Genomic DNA, 17026 nt, shown 5'->3' with positions numbered 1-17026 from the left:
TTTATGTTGGAGTATAGCCCATTAACAATGTTGTGGTATGAAGGAAACTATAAGTAAGATGAAAAGACAGCCTTCAGAATGGGAGAAAATAATAGCAAATGAAGCAACTGACAGAGAATTAATCTCAAAAATATACAAGCAGCTCCTGCACCTCAATTCCAGAAAAATAAATGACCCAATCAAAAAAAAGGGCCAAAGAACTAAAGACATTTCTCCAAAGAAGACATACTGGTGGCTAACAAACACATGAAAAGATGCTCAACATCACTCATTATCAGAGAAATGCAAATCAAAACCACAATGAGGTACCATATCATGCCAGTCAGAATGTCTGCTATCCAAATGTCTACAAACAATAAATGCTGGAGACGGTGTGGAGAAAAAGGAACCCTCTTACACTGTTGCTGGGAATGCAAACCAGTAAAGCCACTATGGAGAACAGTGTGGAGATTCCTTAAAAATCTGGAAACAGAACTGCCATATGACCCAGCAATACCACTACTGGGCATACATACTGAGGAAACCAGATCTGAAACAGACATATGTACCCCAGTGTTCATCACAGCACTGTTTATAATAGCCAGGACATGGAAGCAACCTAGATGTCCACCAGCAGACAAATGGATAAGAAAGCTTTTGGACTCTGTGGGAGAAGGCGAGGGTGGGACGATTTGAGAGAGTAGCATTGAAACATGTATATTACCATATGTGAAACAGATCGCCAGTCCAGCTTCGATGCTTGAGACAGGGTGCTCGGGGCTGGTGCACTGGGATGACCCTGAGGGATGGGATGGGGAGGGAGGGGGGAGGGGGGTTCAGGATGGCGACACATGTACACCCATGGCTGATTCATGTCAGTGTATAGCAAAAAACACCACAATATGGTAAAGCAATTAGCCTCCAATTAAAATAAATAAATTTAAAAAAAGAGAAAAAAAAGTGTTGTGGTAGTTTCAGGTGGACAGCAAAAGGACTTAGTCATACATATACATGTATTCATTCTTTCCCAAACTCCCCTCCCATCCAGGCTGCTGCATATCATTGAATAGAGTTCCATGTGCTATACAATAGGGCCTCATTGGTTATCCATATTAATTAGAGCAGTGTGTACATGTCCATCCCAAACTCCGTAACTATCCCTTCCTCTGTCCTCCTCACTGTGGCCATTCTCTGAGTCTTTTTCTACTTTGTACATAAGTTCATTTGTATCATTTTTTTTTTTTTTAGATTCCACATATAAGGAATGCCATACAATATTTCTCCTTCTCTGACTTACTTCACTCAGTATGACTGTCTCTGGGTCCATCCATGTTGCTGCAAATGGCATTATTTTGTTCTTTTTAATGACTGAGTAATAGTCCATTGTATATATACCAGAGGGCTTCCTGGGGCTCAGCTGGTAAAGAATCTGCCGGCAATGAAGGAGACCTGGGTTCAGTCCCTGGGTTGGGAAGATTCCCTGGAGAAGGGAAAGACTACCCACTTCAGTATTCTGGCCTGGAGAATTCCATGGACTGTATAGACCATTGGGGTAATAAAGAGTCAGACACAACTGAGTGACTTTCACTTTCTTCTTTCTCATATATACCGCATCTTCTTTATTCATTCTTCTGTTGATGGACATTAAGGTGGCTTCCAAGTCTTGGCTATTGTAAACAGTGCTGCAATGAACACTGGGGTACACGTAGCCTTTCAGACCATGTATTTCTCTGAATATATGCTCAGGAGTGGGATTTCAGGATCATATGTAGCTCTATTTTTAGTTTTCTGAGGAACCTCCATACTGTTCTCCACGGTGGCCATGCCAATTTGTATTCACACTAGCAGTGTTCCCTTCTCTTCACATCCTCTCCAGAATTTATTGTTTGTCAATTTTTTTGATGATGGCCATTTTCACTGGTGTGCGGTGATATTTCATTGTAGTTTTGATTTGCATTTCTCTAATAGTTAGCAATGTTGAACATCATTTCATTGTAGGAGAACAATAAAAAAGGGAAGTGAGAGAATTCCCAAGACACAGTTTGACTGGTGTGAGGTGATATTTCATTGTAGTTGCAATTTGCATTTCTCTAATAATTAGTGATGTTGAACATCATTACATTTTAGGGGAACAATTTTAAAAAGGGAAGTGAGAGAATTCCCAAGATACAATTTGCATGTTTCAAAACTCTTTTGAAGCTCATTTTGCCATTAACTAGAAGGAAGAAAAGCTTTATTTGTCATCCTTTTCCCTTCCTCTCTGTGTGGTTGGACCTGAATTCAGGACCCAATAAATGTTATGCCTATTTTCAACACTATTAATACTTGGGTCTACTTTGTGTGACACTTCAACCATACGATGACTATGAGTAAAGTTGTTTATAGAGGAAAAGCAGTTAGTTTGACCAACTCTTTTACAGTTTTTGGAACAAATCCTGTTTTTTAAACTGAGAATTTTCTCTCTGTATTTCATTTGGTTTGTTACTGTTACATATCTAAAGATTTGTTGTTGTTGTCTAGGCACTTAGTTGTGGCTGTCTCTTTGCAACCCCATGGATTGCAGCAGGCCAGGCTTCCTTGTCCTTCACTATCTTCCAGTTTGCTCAAACTTATGTCCACTGAGTCGATGATGCTATCCAACCATTTCATCCTCTGTCACCCCTTCTCCTGCCCTCAATCTTTCCCAGCATCAGAGTCTTTTCAATGAGTTGGCTTTTCGCATCAGGTGGCCAAAGAATTGGCACTTCAGCTTCAGCATCAGTCCTCTCAGTGAATATTCAAGGGTTGATTTCCTTTAGGATTGACAGGTTTGATCTCCTTGCAGTCCAGTGGACTCTCAAGAGTCTTCTGCACCACAGTTCTTGGACCATATCTTAAAAATGGACTCAGTTTAGAAAGAACATCTTATGTCAGTTCCGTGAAACAGGAATAGAGTAAGGTAGATTCCACTATAACCTCCTGCAACACTTATTTTAGAAGAGAATAGAAACACATCTCCTTTGACAGATGACTTTGTGATTCATCAGTGCCCTGACTCTGCTCTCTAAATGTGAAACAAGTCCACTGTACATGCTCATAAGCATATGAAGAAATAACATAAAATAGATGGAGAGAAGATAGTTAATTAACACTCAATGTATAATTTTAATAGAAATTAAATACAGGCGTTCACAAAATAAATACATTTTGTGTGTGTGTTAGTTGCTCAGTCATGTTTGACTCTTTGTGACCCCTTGGGTTGTAGCCCACCAGGCTCTTCTATCCATGGGATTCTTTAGGCAAGAATACTGGAGTGGGTTGCCATTCTCTTCTCCAGGGCATCTTCCTAACCCACGGATCAAACCCATGTCTCCCACACTGGAGTCAGATTCTTCACTGTCTGAGCTACCAGGGAAGCCCCTGGTATAGCTTAGTTAGTTAAGTCGCTCAGTCGTTTCTGACTCTTTGCGACCTCGTGGACTGTAGCCCCACCAGGCTCCTCCATCCATGGGATTCTCCAGGCAAGAATACTGGAGTGGGAAAAAAAAAGAATACTGGAGTGGGTTGCCATTTCCTTCTCCAGAACTAGTTTATTTTAGAGACCCTTTAATCCAAGGAGTTGAGAGGACAGAGGACAGCCAACATGGTACGCAGAAAGGTGTACATACCTTTAGTGCTTTGTTTCAGCTCCTAGACTCAGTGTGACTTTTCTTCTTAAGTGTCTTATTTAAATAACACATACATTTTATGCCACTTGGAAAACTGATGATTCTTGATTATTAATGTTTAAGTAGTCTCTGGGGAGTGTTTTAAAGCACGTTTTGAAATTTAGGTATTGACATCACTTCTTTGCCATCTTCTGATTGTAGTTGTGATATCTCTTAGATGAAAAGATTTTCCAAATTGTAATCTATGATTAGATGCAAATCAGGGCTTCTTGAGGGCATGACCTGTCCTTGTTTTATAGCTGAACAGGTTAGATAGATGGTTAGCAGCGGAGACACCATGAACTGGCTTTCCTCCTGTTTGCATGTTTGAATGGCTTGTGAAGTCTTTCTAAATGAAATAGTACATTGTATGGAATGGAGGAGATTTTAACATGTGGCCTACAGTGAGACAGAAAGCACATAAGCTTTGTATTAAGACAGACATGAGTTCATTTCCTAGCTCCAATAAAAGGGTCTCAAGCTTCCTGAATCCTCTGAGCTCTGGCATAGAAAATCTTCCCCTAAACCAATTATCTAGTTAAAGCTTTATCTGTAGAACATATATATATTCTTCTAAGTTGTCTGCTTCTAGAAATCAAGTAGGACTCTTGACATGAACCATCTGCTGCTTTTTATAAAATGATATAAAAATTACTGCTTTTTCCCTCAAATTCAAATTTTAATTTTATTATGGAAAACTTATTAATTTGCCTCCCAGTTTAGTATTGATCTGCATAAACATAGCTTCTTGATGACATTAAGGTGTGTCCTATTCTAGCACATAAAATTTACTTTTGCGGAATAGTAGCAAAATTTGATAAATTGTGTTTTTTAGTATTTCCTTTATCCTGCTTCACAATTCTCCATATCTTAATTTTTCCTGTACCCACCTGTGGGCCATGGGTGAAGGTTATATCAAGGCATGAGCAGCATCCATATTTTGAACTTTTTTTTCCATGACTTTATGAAACATCACACCATCAATATATAAGTGTTCTTTGTGACAGCTTATGAGTTACTTTATGTCTACTTTTTGTCAAGAGAAATAATGGTTTTAATGATAGATTCCATTACCCCAATAAATAATAAAATGTGGGAATGTGATGTTTTTTCTTCCTTGATGAGTGTATCATTATTAACATTATTTTGACTGTTCTTATCATCCATCAACTTCGATGACTAGACTTTACTCTCTGACAACACATCTCCCATCCCCACTGAGAAATCGCCTCTGGTAGCTGTTAGTTCAGCTACCAGGGGGCTTTCTCATGCCTTATACAGACAGTGACTTGACATAGCCTGCGTGAGGCCTGGTGTGGACATTAGCTGTTAATGTAAGTGATAATGATAATGAATTGTCCGCTTGAATCTAATACACACGGTTTTAAAAGGTTTTCCTTTTCAGACTGGTAGTGAATAGAAGGAAACAAGTTCAGCCAAGTCAGGACTGTGGACATGCGTGATCTCTGAATGAAGCATCTTCTCTTTCATTAACAGTCACAGGTGGTCTGAGTTCATGCCTTCGGGGGCAATGACCCTGACTGTACAGGCCAGTTTAAACACTGTTATTTCATGACTTCTGCCTTTCCCATGATGGATTAAAACAACAAAGGAATCAGTAGGAAAAAAAGAGGACTAGGGGTAGCTGGTGGGAGGCAAAGTCAATGAGACATTGCATTGTTTTTCCTATCGGCTGTAACTCCAGGGTGAACGGCATTCCAGTGGCCTCCCATTGAGATGGGGACTGACTGACCGAATCCCTCTCTACTTGAATAGCTCACAAAGAGCCTGTGCATGCCCTGCTGGTGATCCAGGTCATCTGTTTCGTATGCCTCCTGTGAGATGGGAAAAAAAATATGTGAAGTATTCTAGAGGAGCTAGAAATGACTGATGATATTGTCATGTGGTATCGCTTGGGCTTGCATATTAAAAGTTTCTCTCAGCTCTGTCTTCTACTCCTTCTGGAAAAGAATTTACAGTCAGCCAAGCAGCTTGTTAGGTAGAAAGTAGAAATGTGTCGATCACAGTTTAACCCTGATTCTCTCTCTGAATGAGAGAAAATAAAAACATGGAAAGGGGACTCACTACCCAGGCTTTGCTTAGTAGGACTGAGGTTGAGGCATTTGTAGATTTGGGGCATGGGTGTCTTGTATTTTGCATCTGTGCTATTTTTTTGATATTACAATACAATTTAATCTATTGATATGATATTATGCCTAGGTGACATTTAGTTGTTCTTATGTCCCATGAATTAATTTACTATTCAAAACAATATCAGTCATTTTTAGCTTGTTTACAAGTCAAATGGCTTTTTAAGAAAAGAGTAGAGCAACAAATTTACTTGAAAATAAAAGTTGGGATGATGTCAAATTCTGAGTGGGTCTGACTGTGCTCTGAGCACTGGGCATTTTCTGAGGATTGATGACCAGTTTGAAGGAGTTGATGGTCCTTGGATGAAGCTCGGGCCATTAACTCCCACCAGTCGTTAATTGCCTGGAAATGTCCTGGGCTGAGGTCATTATTGCTATTATAAACTGAATTAATGCCCTATGCTTCAGCCAATAAGATTATTTGAATTATCTTTATTCTCCATTCAGTTTATAATTATAAAAATGTACCACAGGCAATCAGACCAGACGATAGATTAATCACATACAGAATTATATTTTAAATGAATTGTTTTTGATTCATACAGCTACCCAAAGCACTGGGAGAAGTTGATTTCTCAGTGTTGGAATTTATTGACATTAATGTGCTATGCTGCACCCCTGATCCCTCAAGCCTATCTCCTACCATTGGTTCAAATTCAAGTAAATATCTGAATTGAATGGACTCTTCAATTCACAATATGTAGATTCAATTTTCTAGAAGCTATAGTATTTTGATATTATGAAATTAGGATGGATTGGGCATGGGGATAGCAGAGAATGTTTGTGTGATAATGGTGTAAATCCATGAAACAAACTATGTAGAACCTAAAGTATATGTACAGTCTCAATCACAACTTTGTGTTGTACTTTACAATTTTACAGTTTATTTTGCATTCATTATTCAATTTTTCTCTTTGTGTAACACTTCAGTCAAAGATGGCAGATGTTATCATTCCTTTTTTTTTTTTTAAATTGCACTATGCAGTATGTGGGATCTTTGTTCCCTGACCAGGAATCAAACCTGCATCCCTGCATTGGAGGTGTAGAGTCTTAACCATTGAATCACCATGCAAGTCTCTCCATTTTTTATATGAGGAAAGTGAGGTCTAGTAGTTAAGTGACTTGCCTTGCATGTCATTGTTACGGATTGCCAGAGCTATCTTCAATCTAAGGTTGTTTCTCTAGTGCTTGTATCAAACCTCCTTATTTTATTCTGGGATTAAAAAAAAAAATCATATTAACAATGACTCAGTACTGCTGCTGCTGCTGCTGCTTCAGTCGTGTCCGACTCTGTGCGACCCCATAGATGGCACGCCACCAGGTTCCCTTGTTCCTGGGATTCTCCAGGCAAGTACACTGGAGTGGGTTGCCATTTCTTTCTCCAGGGCATGAAAGTGAAAAGTGAAAGTGAAGTTGCTCAGTCGTGTCTGACTCTTAGCGACCTCATGGACTGCAGCCTACCAAGCTCCTCTGTCCATGGGATTTTCCAAGCAAGAATACTGGAGTGGGATGCCATTGCCTTCTCCAGACTCAGTACTGCTACTGCTAATTATTCTTGGTTTAGTTGTTAAATAGTGTCCGACTCTGCAACTCCATGGACTGTAACACATCAGGCTCCTCTGTCCATGGGATTTCCCAGATAAAAATACTGGAGTGGGTTGCCATTTCTTTCTCCAGGGGATCTTCTCGACCCAGGAATTGAACCTGCATCTCTTGCATTGGCAGGAAGATTTTTTTTTTTTTTTATCACTGAGCCACCAATACTATTATTACTAATATTAGTAGTAAATGCTAGTATAAAGTGCCATTGTTCAAGATATTTTCCATGCTTCTCAAGTTATTTAGAGGGAGGATACTATAGAGTTATCAAACAGTGTAGTATTTTGATGCTTCTATGATGAAAAGATTCATTTGCTGCTATAGTTTCTCAAGGTCTGCTTAATCATTTGCTTCTTTTTAAAGCCATGGATATTTGTATTAATCTGTAACCTAATTGGATATATTTTATATCTACTTAATGTTTCTCTATTCCATTCTGTGAGTAAAAAGCCTCTTACTCTAATAAAGAATTCTTGCATTGAAACTAGCTCAGTTGTGTCTGACTCTTTGTGACACCATGGACTGTAGCCCACTAGGCTCCTCTGTCCATGGAATTCTTCAGGCAAGAATACTGGATTGGGTAGCCATTCCCTTCTCCAGAGGTCTTCCTGATCCAGGGATCGAACCCAGGTCTCCTGTATTGCAGGCAGATTATTTACTCTCTGAGTCACCAGGAAAGTCCAATAAAGACTTCCGCTATGTGTAAGTAACTGGAGTTATATCAACATACTATAGCAAGGGGGAACAACACAAGGAAAGCTCAGAAAAGGTGTATTAGTTAACAAAGAAAGCAGATATTTTTATTGTTTATGAATTGCCCTCAGAAGTTCTTAGAGTATGCTGTATCAGAAGCAGAGTGAGCCTTTAGACTGATTGATTTCTGAAGGTGAGAATGCAAAACAAGATGATATTCTGAGCTCAGAAGTATTAAGCAAGTTGTATGACATTGTGTGATTATTATCGTATAACTTTGTCTTGCATATATGGTGGAGGTGATTGTTCTTTCCAGAACAGTTAGCCTCCCCCGAATCCCTTCCTCCTTATGATCAATCTCTAACCAGGCCAGAGAGGTGGGCAGATAAGACTCTTACTGAAGACCTACAATTACTATTGTGATCTCCAGATGTGTATTATCTCAAAAACAGCAAACAGTTTGGGGTTGGACGAGGATTTATCCTTTTCCCTCCTCCCATCAAATGAGGAGTTGTTAGATCAAGTGATATGACAATGGCTGTTTAGAAGTATTTAAGACTCTGGAGAGTCTACACTTGGCAATTACTCTACTGACAAGGTCTAAAAGCAGATGGATGATGAGAAATCAAAGCAAGGATCACATGCAAAATCTATTTGGTCTCCTTTGAAGATTCATGTGGACATCTTCTTAGAGATGAGTTGTTTGTTCTATTTGGCCAGTAGTGTTTATTTAAGTGCAACTGAAATACTAATACTGACAAAGATAGTGCACTGACAATGTAATAGAAAATCTAAAGTTATTACTTTCCTCATTACCACTTGGACCACAGAGTTCAGATTTGCTAATTAGCTTCAGAAGTTAGGGAAGTATCATTTATAATGTCAACTAAGATTTAATTTTTTACCACCCTATTCAATTGTGTAAATTTCGTACTACTTTTTCCAATTATATAAACCTCACTTTAGGAACTATTACTTGGATGTTGTATGTCTAAGAGTAAATCAGTGATTCTTCTGGGTAATTCTCCAAAGTATCTTATGTGGCTCCATTTTCTGTTTCCCTTTACCTGCTACCCGGAATTGTGTTTTACAAGGGATGGTTTGTTTGTGATAAACAAGCAAAGAACTGGTTTTATATAATAAATAGTGTCTTAAAGGGAACAGACTATGCAGTAGTGTAGGAATCATTTATTATGACAGGTACATCAGCTGTTTTGGGAAGGGCAGAGTCCCTGTAGTGGAATAGCTTCTATAAAGCAGTTGGAGACTCTCTAGGGAGATAAAAGGAACTATGCAGAAAAAATAGCTCCAATATTTATTCTTATCTCTGTTGCTTTCCTGGTCTCAGTGGACATTACTATAATGATTTTTGCAGAAGCACTTTGTTTTTGTAGGGTCAAAATCCTTTTTTCTTCATTAGTGAAAGATAGGGTTCACAATGTGGAAATATCTCAGGTACCAGAAGGGGCCAATGGAAGGAAAATGACTAACTAGTGTAAATGGTAATGACTAGTAGGATTTTATCCAGAGGATCAGGCCATTCTAGAAAGTGAGGTATAATCATTCTGTTAGCCTGAAGATCCTTGAACTCCTATCCAGTGAGGATTGTGAAAGTGAAAGTGAAGTTGCTTAGTCGTGTCTGACTCTTCGCGACCCCATGGACTGCAGCCTACCAGGCTCCTCCACCCATGGGATTTTCCAGGCAAGAGTACTTTAGGAGTACTTCAAAAGATAGTACATGGCACATGATATCTATTTTTATTGTTTTTTATACTATGGGCCATCATCCTGCCTTTGCTTCTGGTTTCAAAGGTTATCGTACAAACTTGGGTAAAGAATTGGTTAGGTCAGTCTGAATTTTAATGGATTCAGTCCTTAAAGTCCAGTCAATATTGGTAAATTTTTGGACTGTGAGGAATCTGGTACTTCACAGAGATTTTCAAGTTATATCTGCTTATATATATGCTTTCTGGTAAGACATTGTCCAAATGAGCTGTGACCTGATTATAAAGAGAGAAATCCTCTGGAATACACCTCATAAAGAGCATTTAAATGGGCAGTTCCATTTACATAATAAATCTCTTTACCCAGCAAAACATAGAAATACAATAAAGGCACTTAGTTAAAAATAGCTGGCCTATTTTTAAAGAAAGTACTAGAGAATGATTTTTAAGTATAGGAAAGTGATCCCAAAGGGAAACTCAGAGATTCAGGAAGAAACATAAGGCAGCATTAAGATCAACTGCTTGGGTAAATCTAAATTACTTTTGAGTCAATAAAACAATGATTCATTGTGGGATCTAAGATAGACCTAGGTTTTCCCATCGTTGGGGCCTGGAGTCCTAGCACTGGCAAGTTTGAGGTTATCTGCTATATTTCTTGTGCCTTCTGTACCCTGGGAGATCTCTCCTGGCCTTACCTTCTGGTTGCCAGCACCTTTGGGTGGTTTGGGGAATTCTCTTTGATCTCTAGTTCTATTCCCTGTTTCCTGTGCCTTGGGTTATTTTTTAAATTTCTGCTGCATTATCCTTGACCTTTGGCAGGTAACTGTAGCTGACCTACCCTCTGTGAAACCAAGGATTTTCCCTGAGAGATCACTCTCAGCTTTTCTGTCCCTCTTCCAGTGTTCATTAACCAAAAACCTAGAGTGCAAACAGTAATCTCCTTCAATTCTCCCTTCTTGCCCCAACTTTAGTGTACCACTCCCCATAAAGATGGGAGGGAAAGTGTCAGAGCATTACTTGGGACCTTGGCTCCTCTAGTTCCTAATTCATCATGTTAGCTCACACACAGCCCTAAAAGTTTTGTTAACATTAGCCTGGTTATTCATTCCCTTTATCAGTAACAGATTGCTCCCCCACTGTTTCAGAGATGATAGCGATTGGAGATTGTTTTCCTCTTTCGTGAGCTTGTTATTTTGGGGCTTGGTGGGGGGTGGTGATTGATTCACTTAGGATTTTTTTGTACTCAGTTCTTGATATAGTTCAATTGATTGTTTTGGTTCCTAACATTTATTATTTATTTTTGACCCTAATTCACTGATGACAAGATAAATGTTGCTTTTATATTTGGAAAGATATATCTAATTTAAATGTGATAGATACAGTAAAGAGAATGCAGAAGATGATATTAACTGATTTCAGGGAGAAGAAGACCAATAGGTTTCATACCACTCTTTCAAAGATGTTAAATTTCAGAATATTCCTTATTACATGATAATATGAAAACTCATCAGATTTAACAACTCTTGCATGTGGAGGTGTGATTGTTATCAAGTGTAAAATTCTGTCGAGAATGTATTTATGCAAGATCAGAAAATAATTTGGTCCCAGGTTTTTAAAGGTGTAAATTAGACTCTTGACTTGCTTATTTGTATTTTTGATGTTCTTATTGTATCCATAAGTGAGGGATTTCAATACATTTTTTTTAGTGGCAGAAAAGACCAAAGGATATAAAGTTAGAAACTTTAAGTACACAGTTTCTATACATTATTATAACATTTTCCTAACCAATAATTATCAAGGAAGTAGGTGATGATTTTGATATGGTACATCCAAAAAGTTTACCACCAAATACTTCATGAATTTGATGAACTGTTTTGAATTTTACGTTACCTCACAAACTGTGTTTGAGTGTCTCCTGCAGAGGTACGGGTCAGCACTGGCCTGCCACAGGGGCAGGGGCTCTGGGTGCAGCAGACCTGGGTGTGGCATAAGCCCTCTTGGAGGAGGTCACCATTAACCCCACTGTAGAGCTGCCAGAACTTACACAGGATTGGGGAAACAGACTCTTGGAGGGCACAAACAAAACCTTGGGTGCACCAGGACCCAGGAGAAAGGGGCAGTGACCCCACAAGACACTGACCCAGACTTGGCCATGAGTGTCCAGGGGTCTCTGGCAGAGGCATGGGTCGGTGGTGGCCCGCTGCAGGATTGGGGGTACTAAGTACAGCAGCACGTGCGTGGGACCTTTTGAAGGAGGTCGCCATTGTCTTCTTACCTCCACCATACTTTGGCCTCAGGGAAAATAACAGGGAGGAAACACAGCCCCAACCATCAACAGAAAATTGGATTAAAGATTTACTGAGCATGGCCCTGCCCATCAGAACAAGACCCAGATTCCCACTCAGTCAGTCTCTCCCATCAGGAAACTTCCATAGCCCTCTTATCCTTATCCATTAGATGGCAGACAGAATGAAAACCACAATCATAGAAAACTAACCAATCTGATCACATGGACCACAGCCTTGTCTAACTCAATGAAACTATGAGCCAGGCCATGTAGGGCCAGCCAAGACAGATGGGTCATGGTGGAGAGTTCTGACAAAATGTGATCCACTGGAGAAGGGGCTGGCAAATCACTTCAGTATTCTTGCCTTGAGAACCCCATGAAAAATATGAAAAGGCAAAATGATAGGACACTGAAAGATGAACTCCCCAGGTTGGTAGGTGCTCAATATGCTTATTCTACTGGAGGTTGGTGGAGAAATAACTCCAGAAAGAATGAAGAGACAGAGTCAAAGCAAAAACAATGTTCAGTTGTGGATGTGACTGGTGATGTAAATAAAGTCCTATGCTGTAAAGAGCAATATTGCATAGGAACCTCGAATGTTAGGTCCATGAATCAGGGTAAATTGGAAGTGGTCAAACAGGAAGCGGCAAGAGTGAACATTGACATTGTAGGAATCAGTGAACTAAAATAGACTGGAATGGGTGAATTTAACTTAGATGACCATTATATCTACTATTGTGGGCAAGAATTCCTTAGAAGAAATGGAGTAGCCTTCATAGTCAACAAAAGAGTTTGAAATGCAGTACTTGGATGCAATCTCAAAAACGACAGAATGATCTCTGTTTGTTTACAAGGCAAACCATTCAATATCACAGTAATCCAAGTCTATGCCCCGACCAGCAATGCTGAAGAGGCTGAAATTGAACAATTCTATGAAGACCTACAAGACCTTCTAGGACTAACAGCCAAAAAAGATGTCCTTTTCACTATAGGGGACTGGAATAAAAAAGAAGGAAGTCAAGAGATACCTGGAATAACAGGCAAAATTTGCCTTGGAGGACAAAATGAAGCAGAGCAAAGGCTAACAGAGTTTTGCCAAGAGAACACACTGGTCATAGCAAACACCCTCTTTGAACAACACAAGAGAAGACTCTACACATGGACAGTACCAGATGGTCAATACCAAAGTCAGATTATTTATTTCTTTGCAGCCAAAGATGGAGAAGCTCTATACAATCAGCAAAAACAAGATGGGGAGTTGACTGTGGCTAAGATTGTGAATGCCTTATTACAAATTTCAGACATAAATTGAAGAAAGTAGGGGAAACCACTAGACCATTCAGGTATGACCTAAATCAAATCCCTTATGATTAAACAGTGGAAGTGAGAAATAGATTCAAGGGATTAGATCTCATACAGAGCCCAAAGAACTGTGGATGGAGCTTTGTGACATTGTACAGGAGGCAATGATTAAGACCATCCCCAAGAAAAAGAAATGCAAAAAGGCAAGATGGTTTTCTGAGGAGGCCTTACAAATAGCTGAGAAAAAAAGAGAAGCAAAAAGCAAATGAGAAAAGGAAAGATATACCCACCTGAATGCAGAGTTCCAAAGAATAGTTAGGAGAGATAAGAAAGCCTTCCTCAGTGATCAATGCAAAGAAATAGAGGAAAACAATAGGATGGGAAAGACTAGACATCTTTTCAAGAAAATTAGAGATACCAGGGGAACATTTCATGTAAAGATGGGATCAATAAAGGACAGAAATGGTATGGACATAACAGAAGATATTAAGAAGAGTTGACAAGAATACACAGAAGAACTATACAAAAAAGATTTGCATGACCCAGATAACCACGATGGTGTGATAGCTCACCTACAGCCAGACATCCTGGAAGGCGAAGTCAAGTGGATCTTAAGAAACATCAACAAAGCTGGTAGAGGTGATAGAATTCCAGTTGAGCTATTTCAAATCCTAAAAGATGATGCTGTGAAAGTGTGCTGCACTCAATATGCCAGCAAATCTGGAAAACTCAGTAGTGGCCATAGGATTGGAAAAGGTCTGTTTTCATTCCAACCCCAAAGAAAGGCAATGCCAAAGAATGCTCAAACTGCCGCACAATTACACTCATCTCACACATTAGTAAAGTAATGCTCAAAACTCTCCAAGCCAGGTTTCAACTATGGAAATTCTAAAAGAGATGGAACTACCAGGCCACCTGACCTATCTCCTGAGAAATCTGTATGCAGGTCAAGAAGCAACAGTTGGAACTGGACATGGAACAACAGACTGGTTCTGAATCAGGAAAGGAGTATGTCAAGGCTACATATTTTTACCCTGCTTATTTAACTTATACACAGAGTGCATCATGAGAAATACTGGGCTGGATGAAGCACAAGCTGAAATCAAGATTGCGGGAAAAATTCCAGTAACCTCAAGTATGCAGATGACACCACTCTTATGCTAGAAAGTGAAGAAGAACTAAAGAGCCTCTTGATGAAAGTGAAAGAGGAGAGTGAAAAAGCTGGCTTAAAATTCAACATTCAGAAAACTAAGATCATGACATCTGGTCCCATCACTTCATGGCAAACATATGGGGAAACATGGAAACAGTGACAGACTTTATTTTCTTGGGCTCCAAAATCACTGCAGATGGTGACTGCAGACATGAAATTAAAAGACACTTGTTCCTTGGAAGAAAAGCTATGACCAACCTAGGCAGTGTATTAAAAATAAGAGACATTACTTTGTCACAAAGGTACATCTAATCAAAGCTATGGTTTTTCCAGTAGTCATGTATGGATGTGAGATTTGGACTATAAAGAAAGCACTGAAGAATTGATGTTTTAGAACTGTGGTGTTGGTGAAGAGTCTTGAGAGGCCCCTGGTCTGCAAGGAGATCCAACCAGTCTATCCTAAAGGAAATGAGTCCTGAATATTCATTGGAAGGACTGACGCAGAAGCTGAAGCTCCAATACTTTGGCCACCTGATGCGAAGAACAGACTCACTGGAAAAGACTCTGATGCTGGGAGAGATTGAAAGCTGGAGGACAAGGGGATGACAGAGGATGAGATGTTTGGATGGCATCACTGACTCGATGGACATGAGTTTGAGCAAGCTCCTGGAGTTGGTGATGGACAGGGAAGCCCGGCATACTGCAGTCTATTGGGTCACAAAGAGTCGGACATGATGGAGCTACTGAACTGAACTTACTTCACAAGAAGATCCTGCATAGGAAATTCATAGGTTTCATAAAATTATATAACAAAGTTAACTATAGCTTCATAGGACTAATTTTCAGACTGGTTACCCATGAAGGATTATATATGAATTTTGAAACTACAGTATCATTTGGTTGATTTTAGATAAAAGTTTAAAGAATTAATGACTTGAACTTGTTGCAGTTGTAAAACAAAATCTCTTTTTGTTCCAATCAATGCATTTTGACTCTGGTTTCTCTACTGTGTTTTATATAAAGTAGTTTAGACATGTTATCTCTTGTAAGTAGGATTATTGTCAATCCAACCTAGGTTAAACAGATTAGCAACCAAGAAGCAAGTGCATTTGTCACATTAAAATCTTTAAATATTGATGGACATGGTGGTTGGAATATAAATTGGTGCAGCCACTGTTGAAATGTAAATTGGTACAGCCACTGTTTTCCACTGTGGAAAACTATACGGAGGTTTCCCAAAACTAAAGTAGAGTTACCATATGATCCAGCAATCCCACTCCTGGGTATATGTCCAGAAATATCCAAAAACCACTAATTCAAAAACATACATCCACCCCAATGTTCACAACAGCATTATTTACAGTTGCCAAGATATGGAAGCAACCTAAGTGTACATCAACAAATGAATGGGTAAAGAAGATGTGGGAGCTTCCCTGGCAGTCCAGTGGTTAAGATTTCTGTGCATTGAACTTATGGGGTGTAGGTTTAATCCCTCATCAGGGATTGAATGAGGATCCCATTTGCTGCATGGCTAAAAAAAAAAGGAAAAAAGATGTGGTGTATATGAATACAGTGGAATACTACTCAGACATAAAATCAATGAAATTTTGCCATTTTCAACAACATGAATGGACTTGGGGAATATTATGCTAAGTGATATAGGTCATATAGAGAAAGATAAATGCTGTATGATATCACTTATATGTAAAATCTAAAAAATAAAGCAAACAAGTGAATAATACAAAAAAGAGACTCACAGATAAAGAGAACAAACTGCTGGTTACCAATGAGGAGCAGGAAGAGGGGAGGGGCAAGATATGGTGGGAGATTAAGACTTACAAACTACTATATATAAAGTAAATAAGTTACAAGAATTGATTGTACAATGTAGGGAATGTAACCAGTATTTCATAATAGCTATAAATCGAATAAAACCTTTAAAATTGTGAATCACTATGTTGTACACTTGAAATTTATACAATATCATAATATCAACTATACCTCAATTAAAAAAATACCTAGGAAATAGTAAAGCAAAGACCAGAAAAAGTAAGTAAATTAAGAGAAGCAACCCCCCTCCAAATCATGTCTAATGCTCTATAAATAGCTTTATATAAAACTATAAATGACTAATTCCATATGAAAAATTATACATATTATAAAATCTAATTATATATGGTTTCAAAAAATATTGCTGTACATACTACTATTGAAACTATGTGTAAACATGTTTAACATAGAGAACGCTTTTTAAATTGCAATTTTTTCTGGGTTACAATTTCAGAATGACCAGAAGTTAGGCATCTAATAGCCATTCTATATATTAGTTGCCTTTATGCACAATGAGCAGCTAGTATAATTTTAAAAATTGTTTTATTTTTCCAGTGTTATCATTCTAGCTTTGTTTATTAAAATGTACTTTTATGTCCACACAATTTAATGATTAAAAAAAT

Source organism: Dama dama, chromosome 30, assembly GCF_033118175.1.
Source record: "Dama dama isolate Ldn47 chromosome 30, ASM3311817v1, whole genome shotgun sequence".
In the NCBI taxonomy this organism is placed as follows: Eukaryota; Metazoa; Chordata; class Mammalia; order Artiodactyla; family Cervidae; genus Dama; species Dama dama.
The sequence above is the reverse complement of the archived record's forward strand: the minus strand, read 5'-3'. Positions refer to the sequence as shown.